This window comes from Melanerpes formicivorus, unplaced genomic scaffold, assembly GCF_026170545.1.
Source record: "Melanerpes formicivorus ecotype bairdi unplaced genomic scaffold, bMelFor1.0.p_v2 SCAF_23, whole genome shotgun sequence".
In the NCBI taxonomy this organism is placed as follows: Eukaryota; Metazoa; Chordata; class Aves; order Piciformes; family Picidae; genus Melanerpes; species Melanerpes formicivorus.
Window position 1 is genome coordinate 10999979 of NW_027142375.1, and position 15541 is coordinate 11015519.

General features: G+C 41.4%; 1 protein-coding gene across 10 annotated transcripts in view; it reads left to right on the forward strand.

Moving 5' to 3' along the window:
• DGKB (diacylglycerol kinase beta) overlaps positions 1-15541 on the forward strand; it is a 488212-nt gene that overhangs the window by 115455 nt on the left and 357216 nt on the right. For 7 of the 10 annotated variants that reach the window (XM_068152501.1, XM_068152507.1, XM_068152506.1 and 4 more), the window contains exon 1: positions 2668-2781. The exons of 2 other annotated variants lie outside the window; for them this stretch is intronic. The gene's annotated coding sequence lies outside the window, so the exon portion shown is untranslated. Of the gene's footprint in view, positions 1-2226; positions 2244-2667; positions 2782-15541 lie in introns of those variants that run through there. One more of the 10 variants, XM_068152504.1, reaches the window with a different exon arrangement.

The window sequence follows — 15541 nt, forward strand, 5'->3', positions numbered from 1 at the left end:
TCACAATTAAGTGACTACTCACTGCACTTCAGTGTTTTGATCCAAATTTAGTAACTTGAGGCTCAAATAGACTGGGACTGAATTCCTTCCCTGGGAGAAAAAGAATCTCTTGAAATCAGTGTTTTTAAAGGGAAAGCAGTATACTAAACATTGGAGACTAAAGCCAAGTGCTCATCATGTGATACTATGAAGCTGCCATTTAGGAAGCTATTTATAAGGTTGACTGCTGGATCTGAATTTAAAGCCTACTGTGTATGATACTACACCTCCTAGAACATGTTTGTTGTGTTTTTTTTCTGGAGATACAGAGAATTTTTTGGGGTTGTCTGCATATGAAGAGAGATGAATGGATTTATTACATTTTTTAATAGATAGCTTAAGGATAAGCGAAGGTGTGTCACATTGAAATTTTATTTGCGGATGCCTTATATACCAAGCATAGTGTATAAAACTGTGGATTTATTGTATTATATAATGTAAAAATACATTTTATGATCAGAGGGCTGGAGCACCTCTCCTATGAGGACAGACTGAAGGAGTTGGGGCTGTTCAGATACTGGAAGGCCACAATTAGGTCACCTTGGAGCCTTCTCTTCTCCAGACTGAAGAGGCCCTACAAGAAGGCTGGGAGGGACTTCTCAGGATCTCAGGTAGTGATAGGACTAGGGGGAATGGAATGAAGCTGGAGGTGGGGAGATTCAGGCTGGATGTGAGGAGGAAGTTCTTCACCATGAGAGTGGTGGAGCCCTGGAACGGGTTGTCCAGGGAGGTGGTTGGGGCGCCGCGTCTGGAGGTGTTTAAGCCCAGGCTGGATGAGGCTCTGGCCAGCCTGATCCAGTGTGGGGTGTCCCTGCCCATGGCAGGGGGGTTGGAACTAGATGATCCTTGTGGTCCCTTCCAACCCTGACTGATACTATGATGCTATGATTTGTACTGTTGAAGATGATCTATGTATTCAAACTTGTTTGCAAACAAAATGCTGGTGTTTGGGAAATGAGCAAATTCAAACCAGTTAAATGTCTTTCACTATGTGTTTAGATGCTAATTTACAGATACGAGGTACTATATAGTCTAAGGAAACCACTGGCAGTACCCTAAGTAAATTAAGAATTCTCTTTTAAGGAGCCAGAAATCTTTATACACAAAATGGGGCTGGCAAGGTTTTACATGGTTACTAAAATGAAAAATATTCAAAAAATTTCTAGCACTTGTGTCTTACGTGAAAATTAAAGCCTTTGAAGGTAAATTTCAGAACACAAGAATGGATGCAATTATAAAACAAACAGAAAAGCCAAGGTAAAATGTTATTTTCATACTTCTATGAGTTTTATTCTTATACAAAATTATTAGCAGTATGCTACGATTCATATTCTATCTAGATTGCCTGAAACACCCTTCAAAACTCAAGTCTTTTTAGGCCCATATAGCATCAAAGTGAATTTAGAGATGAGTTAACGGTCATTCTCATAAACCAAACCATCATGTTTCCAGCTGCTGTCCTGAGGTTAATTTGGGAATGGCACCTATTCCTCGTGGACGATGGAAGTTTGGCACTGCTTAGAAATCTGCCCATGTTTCAGAGGAATTTCTTTGAGTCAAGGCAAATTGCCATCAAGCACCTTGAGAACCTGTCAGTGGAAGTTTGATCTGCTCCCGTGTCCTGTGTTTTGGTGCGTGGGAGGCACGGGCATACACACATTCATTTTCATACCGCTGCTAGTGTTTCCTGTTTTTTCTTTCCCGAGTAAATCTGAACGTTCTCATGGGCCCTTGCCCGGTTGTTGCTACCTACAGAGAAATACCCACGCACGTGTCGCAGGAGAGCTGGGGACACTGGACGTGTTTCGAGCAGTGAGATTCGTGAAGGTTTCCCAGCAGGTCCAACCAAATGGAGGCTCTGGAGCCGGGCACGGCTGGCAGCCACTGAAGCGGCTCCTGGTCGCCAGCCGGTCACCGGGCTGGCCTGGCCGGGGGACAGAGGCGGCGAGGGGAGCAGCTTTCCCCGGTACCCTCGAGCCGCGGTGCCCGCGCACCTGCGTGGGAGCGGCTCCGCGGCCGACCCTAATCCCTCCCGCGGCAGCGTGCCGGCCTGGGCGACAGGTATCGAGGGCGGGCGCCGCGCAGGTGCGCAGGCTGGGCCGCGCGCGGGCGCGGCCGCTTTCACAGGCCCGCTGCTTCGTAGCCGGTGGGAGGGTGGCCGGCGGCGCGGCCACCACCGGCGGGGGGAGCCGGGTAAACTTTAGGTAAGTGTTGCGCTGGTGCGGGGGCAGCCCCTTTCGGCGCTGTTAGGGGGCAAAGGGGGAGCGAAGCCGTTCTGAGCGGGGCGTAGGTCTTGCCGCACCGCCGCGGAGTTACCGGGCGGCGCCCGGGCGATGCAGGCGCCGGACAACAGGTACCGCAGCTGCGCGGGGGCGGGAGGGGCTATGTGTGTGTGTGTGTGTCGCCTGTCCCCTCCCCCATGCCACCCGGACAGAAAGGGGTGGGAGATGTGCTGTCGCACAGCTGCTTAAAACCGCGCGGCGCGGCGCTGGCTGCCCGTTCCCGGGAGCTGGGCTGCCGGGATTTGCGCTGCGCCGCGGTGGGCGGCGGGAGCGGGGCGGCGGGAGCGGTCCCGCGGGGCTGGACGTGCTGGGCTGCGGCAGCCGGCGGCGGGGTGGGGGCTGGCGGCAGTGGCGTCGCTGGTCGTCGTCCGGCTGAATGGCCGGTTCCCGCGGCTGCCCAGAGCGCCGGGCTCTCTCGCATCCCAGGGCCGTGCGTCTCCTCCTCCAGCATCGCACTGCAGTAAGTTCGAGAGTCGCTGAGCGACTGAACCGGTTACCAGCGCGGAACCGGGAGGAGAGATAATGGTGCATGTACGGGGTCTGTGTATGGAGGTACTGGAGGGACTAGGTAGAAAGTTGTAGTTAGCCGGGCTGTGTTGAATTGGTCATGACTCGTGGCTTTGGTTTCCACTTAACGCTTATTTGCCTCGCTGACCTACATCACTTTACCGTACCCCAGGCAATGTCCTGCCGCTGCCCGGGCTTCCGCTGGTGGCTGGGCTGGGAACGGTGAGTTGCTGAAGCAAGCAGAGTGGGTGCTAGCACACCGAGTGTAGGAAACAAAAGATGCAACTGCAAACTTGTGGTTTAAAGGCTGATTTGCTGAAACTTTGAGTGTTGATGTGACAGATTGTCTGTCTAAAGGGTGTTTTTTTTCAGAGAAGAATGAAAAATCCTCTGCTAACTGACAAAACTTGGATGTCTGAAGTCAATTTAGATACAATTTATTCTTTTATGTGGTCCAGTGTTCTGATCCGGTTAGGTGAAAAGACTTTTATTTATCGGGAGTGCATATAGTTCGTTTTTCATTGTGAGCATCCTGTTTTGGAAATGGATGAAGGGTTTTCTCAGAAAATTACCGTATCATAGTTACTTTGTTTCCCCAGCTAAACGATCAGATTGTAGGGTCTTCAGTTAATTCTTCTTTCTGTCTGATTGCTTTTCTACGAATTTAGTGAGAACTTCATTAATTTTTCAGAAGCAGTTTTAACTGGTTGATGCAACTACAGAAAGCAGTTGGAATGATTAAGCTTATAAAACCTATACCATAGAATAGGCAGTGCAACAGGATGGGGGAAACCAGTGATTCTTGAAGGAGCAAGTCTGTAAGGTTTTCTTTTAAAACCCTTAAACACTTATTGTACTTCTATTTAGATCATTTGACCTAATATAGCAATATAATAGGTTTCATTCTTTGCACTTGAATGGTATGATGCTTCTGCATGTATTAAAGGGTCCTTAGATACTGACAGAAATTCCATACCAATAATTTAATATGAGTTCCCAAATGACTGGACTTGTTCAATGCTTTATGGATAAAATGACAGGAAATAAGTTCTTTATTTCTCCCTGAAGTGATAATCCAGTATTGTTCAGAGCCTGACATCCTTCTCTGGTACTGACTCTGAATAAGCATCCAGAAACATGGGGAATCACAAAGCAGAGCTTTCCTCCAGGGGACAGGGCTGTCATCTGATGTTCATTTGTCAAGGTGGAAGGACTTTGTTGTTTATCGTGGCAGGGAAATCCTGAAACAATTATTTAACAGTCTGAAATGTGTGTGGAATGAGACATTTATGCTATAGATTTGAAATACTGGGGACTCAAATCTGCTAATCTAATTTAGGTGCCAGCAAACAACAGAATTTGCTGCTTTTAAGCATGGTCAGGAAAAAAAGACACTATATATGTGGGTTTTTTAGGTAGAAGAAATGTACATGAACTGTTATGAACTGAAATAATCTGTGGTAAACACCTGTAGGTATCTTTAACATTCAGAGAATAGTGCTCAGTAGCGATGCATAAATGAACAGATAAGTTGGTTTTGAAGAACTTGTAAGTAATAATGTCTGCTTTGAGGAGCACTAGACACATTTAATATTTATAAGGAGGTTCTGTGCTCTTTCTGCTCTGTCATTCAGGTAACTTTATGAGACAGGTCTAGGCTCCTCTTGTCAATGGAGTGAGATCACTGGATCAGGAATGAAGAAAGTAAGAGAGTGGTAGGAAACCAGCTAGAGCAGCATTTTGATACATCAGAGTGTAAATAGAGAACATTTGAGAGTAAAGATATGCCAACAATGGAAGCCTTCAAAGTCAGATGGCTGGGTAGCTAGCTGGATGGGACTTCTTTTGCTTTGGGCACTGAGTTGTGAATGGCAGAGTTGGAACGAAAGATAATGGGTTGAAAAGATGCTTTATAATTAATGTAATCAATATTTAACATATCATAGAATCTCTCCATTGGTAGGGACTCATAGTATCATTGAGTCTTCCAGGACTATCTAAAATGAAACCATATGATGGAGGATGTTGTTGAGATGGTCCTTGAATGTTCCTTGAATATAGATGATATATGATGTTTCATTCACTTTGAATTAGGATCTTTATTTGTTCATTGATAAATTAAGCCTTCTGCACACAATTTTAACAAGTGTTTTTAAAGGTTTGGTTATTTCTGATGTTTCCTTGGGCGAAGTTAACCGTGTTGCAAAGAGCACTTTACATGTTAGCTTTGTTGGTACTGTGTCTTGTCTTTTGCCATGGTAAGACTTCTACCTTGTTGTGAAAAGTGTGTGATGAAACATTTCCACCTATATCTAGAATGATGGAAGAGTGACAACAATCAGAAGGGAGAGAGAGAGCGAAAGAACAGATCTTGTTTTGTGGTTTGGTGGACAGGAGCAAAATAATTTCAGCCAGACTTTTACCTGTGGAAAGGAAAAAGGGAAAGGCTGTGATGTGAAACCTGGGAGGTGTTAACAGAGTGCGGTGCTGTGGAGCAACAGGATGCTTGGCTCCTGCGAAAGCATTAGTCTTGTATTCCAGCCCTCTACTTTTTGCTATGAAGTGAAGTTTGCAACCTACTTCAGGAGTCGTCAGTTGAGCTTTGCATTGCTGTCTCAAGAAAACGAACAAACAAACAAAATGGATAAAATGTATCAGGCCTTGCTCTGAGCGCTATTCACAATTATTTTTTTTTAATACCTTCACAGTTCTAAGTTCTCATAAGTTCTAAGTCCTATTCTATAGGAATTGCAATATTTTACAGCAAATATAATCAAGAGAAGATGATATGGAAGATTAAAAAATATTGTTTCTGTGCGAAGAATTCTCGGTGAATGACCTGGTGATGTTCAGTTGTGAGTTTCCTCAGAGAGGTTCATCGTTTCCTGAGAGACTTACAAAATAATCAGTAATAGTAGACTTAGGACAATTATTTGTCCATTAATTGTAATCTTTCATAACAGTATTATATTAATAATTTTCTCTTTGGGTTCTAGCTGTATGGCTGAACCAGCAAATTCAAAGTACTGGAGGAACACTTAAGAAGCAACACGCTGAGTCTCACTGAAAAGAATTGGATGTTTTTAAGTTATTTTTGATACCTTGTCTGCAAGAGTGGGGAAAAAAAATTATGAACATTGTCTTTGAACCTCATATCATTAATTTGTCAGACTGACCTAGTTTTCATTACACTAATGATGCTCTTACTGCAGACAGAAATGATGATACAGGTAAGGTATACAGGAAGTTGAGAAATAAAATGTTATTTATTTATTTAAAATTGGGCTGAGCACGTGTCCCCAAACACCCAGTGAGACAGCTTTTTGCAATCTACAACAATTTCTTTCTTTCTTTCTTTTTTTAATTGTTTCTGAAGAAAATGGAAGATTTTGTGAATAATGTTTGCAGCAGTTTAGCCTGGAGGGGATATAGGCTTGTTTAGTTGGTTTGCCACAAGTTTAAACGCTTAACAAATGCGAGCCTTTGGAGGCTGTTTATTTTTAGTCCAATCTCTTAATACCAGCTTGGAATGTAAATGTACAATTCTGACACTATCATGCTGCCCTAAACTATTCCCAAAACAAAAACACCTAAAAACACCCAACCCCCAAACCAAATCTCCAAACCAAAGAAAAGTGAGCAAATGTATTTTTCAGTTCAGTGTTACTAGTTGGACTTCTAATTGCTGTGACATGTGAACTTTTTATCTTTAGATTGTTAGTTATATACTGTAATAAACCGTGAATAAACTGACATCTAGATAGTGCTCTCATAGATTCATAGAATACCAGGTCAAAGGGGACCTTAAGGATCTTCTAGTTCAATATAAGTCAAGCCCAGCATCCTGTCAAGGTGGACCTTGAAACTGTCTCTAATGTAGGAAAATGTACCACCTCCCTTGGGAGTTTATTCCAATGTTTAATCTTTCTTGTTGGTTAATGATGTTAATTTCCAGGAATGAACTTGCTAGAAATTTTTCTTTAATGAAAGTGCCTTAATTTTTTCTTGTTTATCTTTTTTTTGTTGATTTTCAGTCAAATTTTCATTACTTGGTTTGAAATTGTTGCGATTGCTTTGCTGTGTTTTCCGTGGCATGTCTAGGGCTCAGAGGTAGTAATTAGTAGCTGATTTCCAAGTCTTTAGAGTAGAAGAATCTCAATGGATATGTAATGCAGTTTTCACAAAAGTTGCACTGTGAACCCAATTCTGTGAGTCTCCTGTTGGGAAATGGTGCTTTACTTCCCTTTTGGATTGTCTTGTAGCACATTATGAAGTCCCCTGTAGTGGTGGTTTATTCAGGGAGCAGGGGAGCTCATATGGATAGTAGAAACTTGATCCTTTTTTCCTTTGCCTTCAGAAAGATGCCATGTAAAGGAAAAACAACTAGTGTTCTGGTGGGATGGGGAGAGAAGTAGAAAAGTGGGGAAAGCTGTGGGTTGCGACAAAGATGGTTTAATAGCTAATGCAAACCAAGGAATTGATTCACTGCTCCCCTTTGGTGGGTCAGTGCTCAGTCATCTCCTGGAAAGCAGGTCTCCCTACAGCTTTATATGCTGAGCATGGCAGTATGGATTATCCAAGGCTCTGAGCAACCTGATCTAGTGGAGGATGTCCCTGCACACTGCGAGGTGGTTGGACTAGATGACCTTTGGTCCCTTCCAACCCAAACCATTCTATGATCTGTTTGGTCTGTTTGGGTCAGCTGTCCCAGATGTGTCCATTCCCAACTTGTTGTGCACGCCCAATCTACTCATTGGTGGAGTGGTGTGAAGAGCAGAGAAGGCATTGACTGTGCAAGCCCTGCTCAGTGGTAACTAAAACATCCCTGTGTTATGAACACCGTTTGCAGCATAATTGCAAAACATAGCCCCATATTAGCTACTATGAAGAAAATTGATCCAACCAAGCCCAGTACATTCATGCAGTTAGATATTTAAATGCTTGTGGTCATAAATGGTTGACAAACTAGATTTAAGCAGAAGATAGACATGACAAATAGTAAGGCAGCTGTATCAGCCCAGGAAAGACTCATGAATGATGTGAAGTTATTGGGCTTACCTGTCCTGTCTTCTGAGAGGAAAATAAGTGGTGTCTTTTTAATGAAGCTATGGCCTAGACATAAGTGATACAAACCACTACAGTCCAAGAATCAATAATCTGCTGCTTTTTTTTCCTCTGGAATCTTTTGCTTTTTTAATTGTAGATTTTCTTATGTTTCCTGCATAATATTCTTACATCCATCAACTGCGTTGGAGATAATAGTAGAATAAGACCAGAAAGATATTTTTGAGAAGGGAGGAAGGGAAAAAGAAAACAAATAAATAACCAACTAGAGATAATAGCAAAACAAAAACCTGAACAAAAAGCCCCCAACTGAAATAGATGAAAACAGCCAAATACATGGTTACAGAAAGGGATAAATTAAGCAAGCAAAGATTTAATGGTTACTGTTTGGGTTGTTTTTGTTTGCTTTATTTTTCTTCAAGGCTTTTCACAGAGCACAGAAACATTTAGTTGGAAAAGATGCTCAGGATCAGCAAGTCCAACCAAGAACCTTACTCTACAAGGTTCACCCCTAAACCACATCTCCAAGCACCACATCCAAATGACCTTTAAACACATCCAGGGTTGGTGACTCAACCACCTCCATGGGCAGCCCATTCCAATGCCTGACCACTCATTCCGTGAAAACTTTCTCCTAATGTCCAGTCACAGCTTGATCTATCACTTTTCTTCAAAGAGAAAATATTTCTTACATTTAAGAGAATTTAAGCTAGGGAATTCTATAAAAAGTTTTTAAGATTAGAAAGGTAAACCTTAGGTGAAGCAAAGATGCTGCTTCCTTGTACTCCTAGAATTATTTTTCTTTTTTCCTCAACATTTTTACTTTGATAATTTCTTCATATTTTGATAATTTAATCATCATTTAGAGTTAAAAATTTTGGTATGTTGAAAATATACATAAATGAGAATAATCTGTGCTACATTCAGTATCTAAATACCATCTGGTTACCTTCTGTCTCTCATATTATTGCTAATGGAAACATAAAAGCACCTGCTGAGGGAAATTTTAAGATGATCATCCTGTATAGGTCAGTTGAGGTACATTCTGGATGTATCCATGCCTCTCAATTAATTATAAAGGGTGCCTGTCTGGGATGACTCTTTCACAGTTTAATTTTAAGGCATCCAGCTTTGGGTGAGATAAATTTTACCCTTGGGTATTTTCTCAATTAAAAGGAAAAGTGTAAGGTAGGATTGAACTCCTAAGAATGCATCAAATCCTCTCCATGCATTACTGAAAATAAACATGAAGTAAAGTAGCCTTAAAAAAAGTGATTGCTTAGAATGGGCCACATACCAGAAGTTAAATATCAAAGGACCTATTTTTAAGTATGTCCAAATAAACATCTGCTTTGGAGCATTTCCATTTGCCTTCATGTCCTAAAAAAAAATGGCTATGATATACTTTTATTAAAAAGTCTCTTTCAGTAATATCCCAATTACACTTTGTAAATAATAAAATTAATGAGTTTTCTGAAACTCTGGATTTACTTGGAAACTGTGAAGGCTTGTGCAGAATTTTAGTCTCAGCTTGTTCTACATGTCAAACTGAAATGCTGCTATGGCTGCATGTGGCTTTATTGTCATATGCTGTTGTAAATTTAAGATAGTGTACTACGACAATGACTTCTGCTCAGGAGGGGTAGTGGGTGCTTTTGGATTTGGTTTTTTTTTTACTTAAAAGAGCTAATGAAAAGGTTTGTGTTTAAACAACCTTATAACTTCTGTGTCAAAGAATTCAAACCTTCTAAACCATGAAATCTTTTATGCAACAGGGGTAAAACTTTGTACTGCCCTTTGTTAGGCTTAGCGGTGTTAACACAAACCTGGATGAATTGTAGGGAAACTGCCCAGCTTTGAAGATTAGGTATTATCAATCCCAGTAGATTACTCTGATAAGAGTATTCACTTACTTCCTCTTTAAATTGAAAATGCCAAGAGATTATTTGCTGTTTCTTACGTAGTAAAATACGGTGTTCAGTTACCAATTATTTTTTTTTGCCTTTGTGAAGTCAAAAGAATGACTCATCGAAAAGCTTTATGTTCTGTCAAAGACTGTTTCTTAGAAATAATTTAGGCAACCAGAAACTTAAGCATAAAAACAGATTGTGAGGTTATTTGTGTGAGTGATCAAGATATTTTTATACCCTTTATTATACAGTGCACCAATATGGTAATTTTTTCATGTCTCTGTTGGTGTTGAGAAAAATCATCTTGGTGGATGATCCAGTACTTGCATCTAATTGTATCTATAATGAACAAGAGGAAATTCAAGTCTCTAGTAAGGATTTCTGTGTTCTTTATTCAAGCCTGATGAACCACAGGTCAGGGTAGATCATCTGTCAATGACAGAAGAATTTGTAGAACCGTACAAATACCCTTTTCCAAGTAACAATAATGTTCAGTCCTGTTTCTGTGTAGCTGAACAAGTAGATAGCTCTAGAGGAAGCTAATAAGAATATATGAGCTATATGAAAGATCGTATGCTTTTGAAGAACACTTCTTCAGGGTATAGGTCATACTCTCTCTGACCTTATTTCAGTTCAGGACACGTTTATGATCAACTTTGGTCACTCAGTGAAGCTTTTTCATTCCAGATTCTACATTAGTGACTCAAAGTTCTGTCCAGTGAAAAGAAGAGGTGATCTATTGCCCTTTCAGTATCTGAAAACGATGATGTATTAAGACAGTGAATTCAGCATGATTACTCCAGGACCCTAATTAAAAGGATAGCCACTACTGTGGGGATAAAGTAATGCTTTAATGATCTGGAAATCTTGAAAACTTCTGTAATTTATCTTTAATTAATTTGCCATCTTAAGATAAATGTAAATAAAAGCAGTTCTTGCAAAATACAAAAACTACTGCAATGCACTGATTTATAATGACAGCAATTATAGAACTGAATGAGATTCTTGCTTTGTTTATTTGCACTAAAATCATATCTTAATCTTCTATGTAACCTGACAAGGTACAACTCCTTAGATTTGCTGGGAGGTCAGGATCTGTTCCATCTTGCATTATTTACCTTCTTGGCCAGCTTGCACCAGAGATCATCACAAGCAGGGGAAGTTTGCCAATTTTATACATATTTCTTGGCACGTTCTGCATTTTTCATTCAGATTCAAATGCTTCATCCCTCCCCCTTGGAGCTTATTAATCTTTAATTTATTCAGGAAAAGTTTCAACACTCCTCCCATTGTCTTGTTTACTGCTTCTCTTCTTTGGAAATGCAAATATGGGTTTAGCAGACCAGGTGCCATGTGCTTAAACTGTGACCAAACTATTAACCCATGGAAGAATAATGTCCTATTCCTCTCCAGAAGAGTTGGTATGTGTATCCCAATATGAAAATCTTCTGTACTTGCTGAACCTTGTTTTTTTCATATCAATGTGCATGTTGATAACCGTGCTTGTCACTGACATCTGAATATGAGTCACATTTGTAGCTCATTACTGTATGTTGCTCTCAAAATTGTTTTGAATCCTGCTCTATGATTGAGGGATGCATTGACAGGCAGGTATACAGGTTCTATTTATAGAGGTTCTATATGTCAACTTCATAGAATGTAAATGCTTTGAACGCTTAAAAGTGGTATCTACAGGTTTAATGTTTTAAGGATATGCAAGAAATTGTAAGGCTCTTCAAAGATAGTTCTTTGTGAAAAGCACAGAATTTGGAGAGGTTTTAAACTGTTCAAAAATCAATCAGCTGAAGGCATAACAACTGTGGTGATGATCTTCAACCTGTGGGTGTTGTAGAAGGGAAGATAATACTTAGTCTTATCTTCATTGCTGAGTGTTGCCATTGTTCCTGCAGATTTAACACAAATTTCACTACTTCTTTTTTTGGTTACTCTAATGGAATTGAAGAAGGGAAGGGAAAAAGAAGCAGTTCAAGTCAGCATATCCTTTCTGTCTTAATACTTTAACTGCCCCATAATGCCCTGAAATACATTAAAGTGGATGTCAGCAGCATACTAGGAAGACCTTAAATATTATTGCTAGGTTTTTGACGGAGAAGAGTTATATATGTAGTAGATGGATTCTTCTGAAGAGTTGATAATGCAGATTCCATTCCTCAATATAGGGGCAATGGCATGCAGTAAATACTTACAAGCAAAACTTGAGCAACAAGGGATACTTTTCATTAGTTATTATCAAGTTATTTTTGAAACCTATACATTGGACAGTAATGCTCATTTGTGTGTCCCAGTGTTTATAGTAAGCATGTACTGTATGCATGGCAAGTGAATACAGTGCAGTACAAAGTGTGGTAAACATTGTAGCATTTACTTTTTTTTTCTTCTTTTGTTTGGGGTTGGTTTTTTTTTTTTTTTTAAATAGCACAGTCATTACTATTAACCAGTTTTGTCCCGACTCTTTTGTGGAGTCTGTTTCTGCACGTTGTCCTAAAGTTTGACTGCGACTTACTTGTACCCGTGTGACTATTTACAGCAGGATGTGACAAGCTGCAACTGGGTAGGTTTGGACTGGACATTAGGAAAAGAAAAAAATCATGGAAGGAGTGGTCAGGCATTGGAATGAGTTACCCATGGAGGTGGTTGAGTCACCAACACTGGATGTGCTTAAAGGTCATTTGGATGTGGTGCTTGGAGATATGGTTTAGGGATGAACCTTGTAGAGTAAGGTTCTCAGTTGGACTTCCTGATCCTGAGCATCTTTTCCAACCTGAATGTTTCTGTGATTCTGTAACATGTGAATGTGATCATTCTTCATCCCTCTTCTTAGAAGCATAAGGATAGCTTTACCTGACCATAGTAGAAATCTGTCTGGACTAGTATACTGTCTCCTAACAGTGATTACCAAGAGAAGAATATAAGAGTAGGCTGAGCATCCTCACAACTCCAACACACGTTTATTATTTTACAGAACTCAGATGTATCCCATTGCTCTGTCTCGAAGCCAGGGGAACTCCAGGATAAATCTTGTGTTCCTTTTGAACAGATTGCTCCATCTTTTTGTTCTTCTCTTTTTCCAGTTTTACGCTAATGAAATTGAAAATCCCCAAAGTCTATATGTTATTCAAAATGCAGCTGCAGTAGGGCCTCTACAATGGAATAAATTGGTTTATTCTCTATTCTATTATGCATTTTTTTCTTCTTTTTTTTTTTTTTTGAATGCTACTGAGCACTGCTCATATGTTTTCTGATTATAATTCCAAAATTTCATTACTGAGTGATAACTCATCACTGATGAGCTCACTGCTCATCACTTTAAGTGTACAGCTAGGATTTATTATTTTTTTTTTCCTATGTGCATTACTTTATATTCATCAGTGCTGAGGCATGTGAGACTATTGCAGGGGCAAGTGGAGGGCAGCACTAGCAAAGCAAGAGAAAGCAGAGCCAAATCTATTGGGGGATTTAGTGCCTATATTATACCTAAATTCTGTTTTAACTCTAAATCTTTTCCTGTTTCTATCCTTAAAAACATGACATTTGTGTTAATGTTTCATTGGTATGGGTATAGTAACAAACAGAAACAAACAAAACAGAACAAACAAAACAGAAACAAACAAAAGCAGGGAGGTCATTCTGCCCCTGTACACTGCACTGGTTAGGCCACACCTCGAGTACTGTGTCCAGTTCTGGGCCCCTCAGTTTAGGAAGGATGTTGACTTGCTGAAACGAGTCCAGAGAAGAGCAACAAAGTTGGTGAGGGGTTTGGAACACAAGCCCTATGAGGAGAGGCTGAGGGAGCTGGGGCTGCTTAGCCTGGAGAAGAGGAGACTTAGGGGTGACCTTATCACTCTCTACAACTACCTGAAGGGAGGTTGTAGACAGGCTGATGATGGTCTCTTCTCCCAGGCACCCAGTACCAGAACAAGAGGACACAGTCTCAAGCTGCGCCAGGGGAGGTTCAGGTTGGATGTTAGGAAGAAGTTCTATACAGAAAGAGTGATTGCGCTATGGAACGGGTTGCCCGGGGAGGTGGTGGAGTCGCCGTCATTGAAGGTGTTCAGAAGGAGACTTGATGGGGTGCTTGGTGCCATGGGTTAGCTGTTTGGGTGGGTTGGATTGGTTGATGGGTTGGACACGATGATCTTGAAGGTCTCTTCCAACCTGGTTTGGTTTATTCTAATAAAGAAGAATGGCTTGATCATCCATTGGTCCAAGTGCTGGGTGCTGCACTTTTTGGCTACGGCAACCCCATGCAGAGCTACAGGCTGGGCTCAGAGTGGCTGGAGAGCTCCCAAACAGAGAGTGACATGGGGGTGCTGATTGACAGCTGCTTAAACATGAGCCAGCAGTGTGCCCAGGTGGCCAAGGTGGCCAGGAATAGTGTGGCCAGCAGGAGCAGGGAAGTCATTGTGCCCCTGTGCTCTGCACTGGTTAGGCCGCACCTTGAGTACTGTGTCCAGTTCTGGGCCCCTCAGTTTAAGAAGGACATTGAGACACTGGAACGTGTCCAGAGAAGGGCAACAAGGTTGGGGAGAGGCCTTGAACACAAGCCCTATGAGGAGAGGCTGAGGGAGCTGGGATTGTTTAGCCTGGAGAAGAGGAGGCTCAGGGGTGACCTCAATGCTCTGTACAACTACCTGAAAGGTGGTTGTAGCCAGGAAGGGGTTGGTCTCTTCTCCCAGGCAACCAGCACCAGAACAAGGGGACACAGTCTCAAGCTGCACCAGGGGAGGTTTAGACTCGAGGTGAGGAGAAAGTTCTTCACCGAGAGTGTCATTGGTCATTGGAATGGGCTGCCCAGGGAGGTGGTAGAGTCACCGTCCCTGGAGGTGTTCAAGAGGGGACTGGACATGGCACTTGGTGCCATGGTCTAGTCATGAGGTCTGTGGTGACAGGTTGGAGTCGATGGTCCTCGAGGTCTCTTCCAGCCTTACTGATCCTGTGATACTGTGAAATGGGTTGGGGTATTTTGTGAATAAAAAGGATATGGTGAACTTAAGTTATTTTTTTGAAGATCAACTTTGTAACAGTCTAATGAATCACATTACTTGGGTAAACTTACTCATTTAAAAAATTATTAGAAATATAACCAGATTTAAAAAAATAAAAAATCTTTGAAAATGTGTAGATTCATTTGGATCATCTGCATTTCATAAAATAGAGTCACCCAGGTGGGAAGGGACCTCCAAAGGTCCAATGGCCCCCCTGCAATGAACAGGGACATCCTCAACTAGGTCAGGTTGCCTAGAGCTCTGTTGAGCCTTGCCTTGAGTATCTTCAGAGATGGGGCCTCAACCATCACTCTGTGCAACCTGTACCAGTGCTCAACCACTCTCGTACTTGTTCCTAACATCCAATCTAAATCTACTATTCTCTAATTTGAAATGCCCCTTATCCTGTTACTGCAGGCCTTAATAACCAGTCCCTCTCCAGCCTTCTGGCAGGCCCCCTTCGGGTACTGGAAGGTGAAGATTCGATCTCCCTGGAGCTTTCTCTTCTCCAGGCTTTTCCTAGTCTTCTAATCATAACCTAGTATAAAGTCAGATAAAATAGTTAACCCTTTGTTACAGAATACATAAGTACTTTGACTTTATCCATTTAGAACGTGATATGTGATTACTATGCCAGCAAACATTCATTGTACATTGCCAATACGATCAAATTGATACCAGTAAGAAGGTATCTACTACAGTTTAATTACTTAACAGGATTTGAAGATTTGAG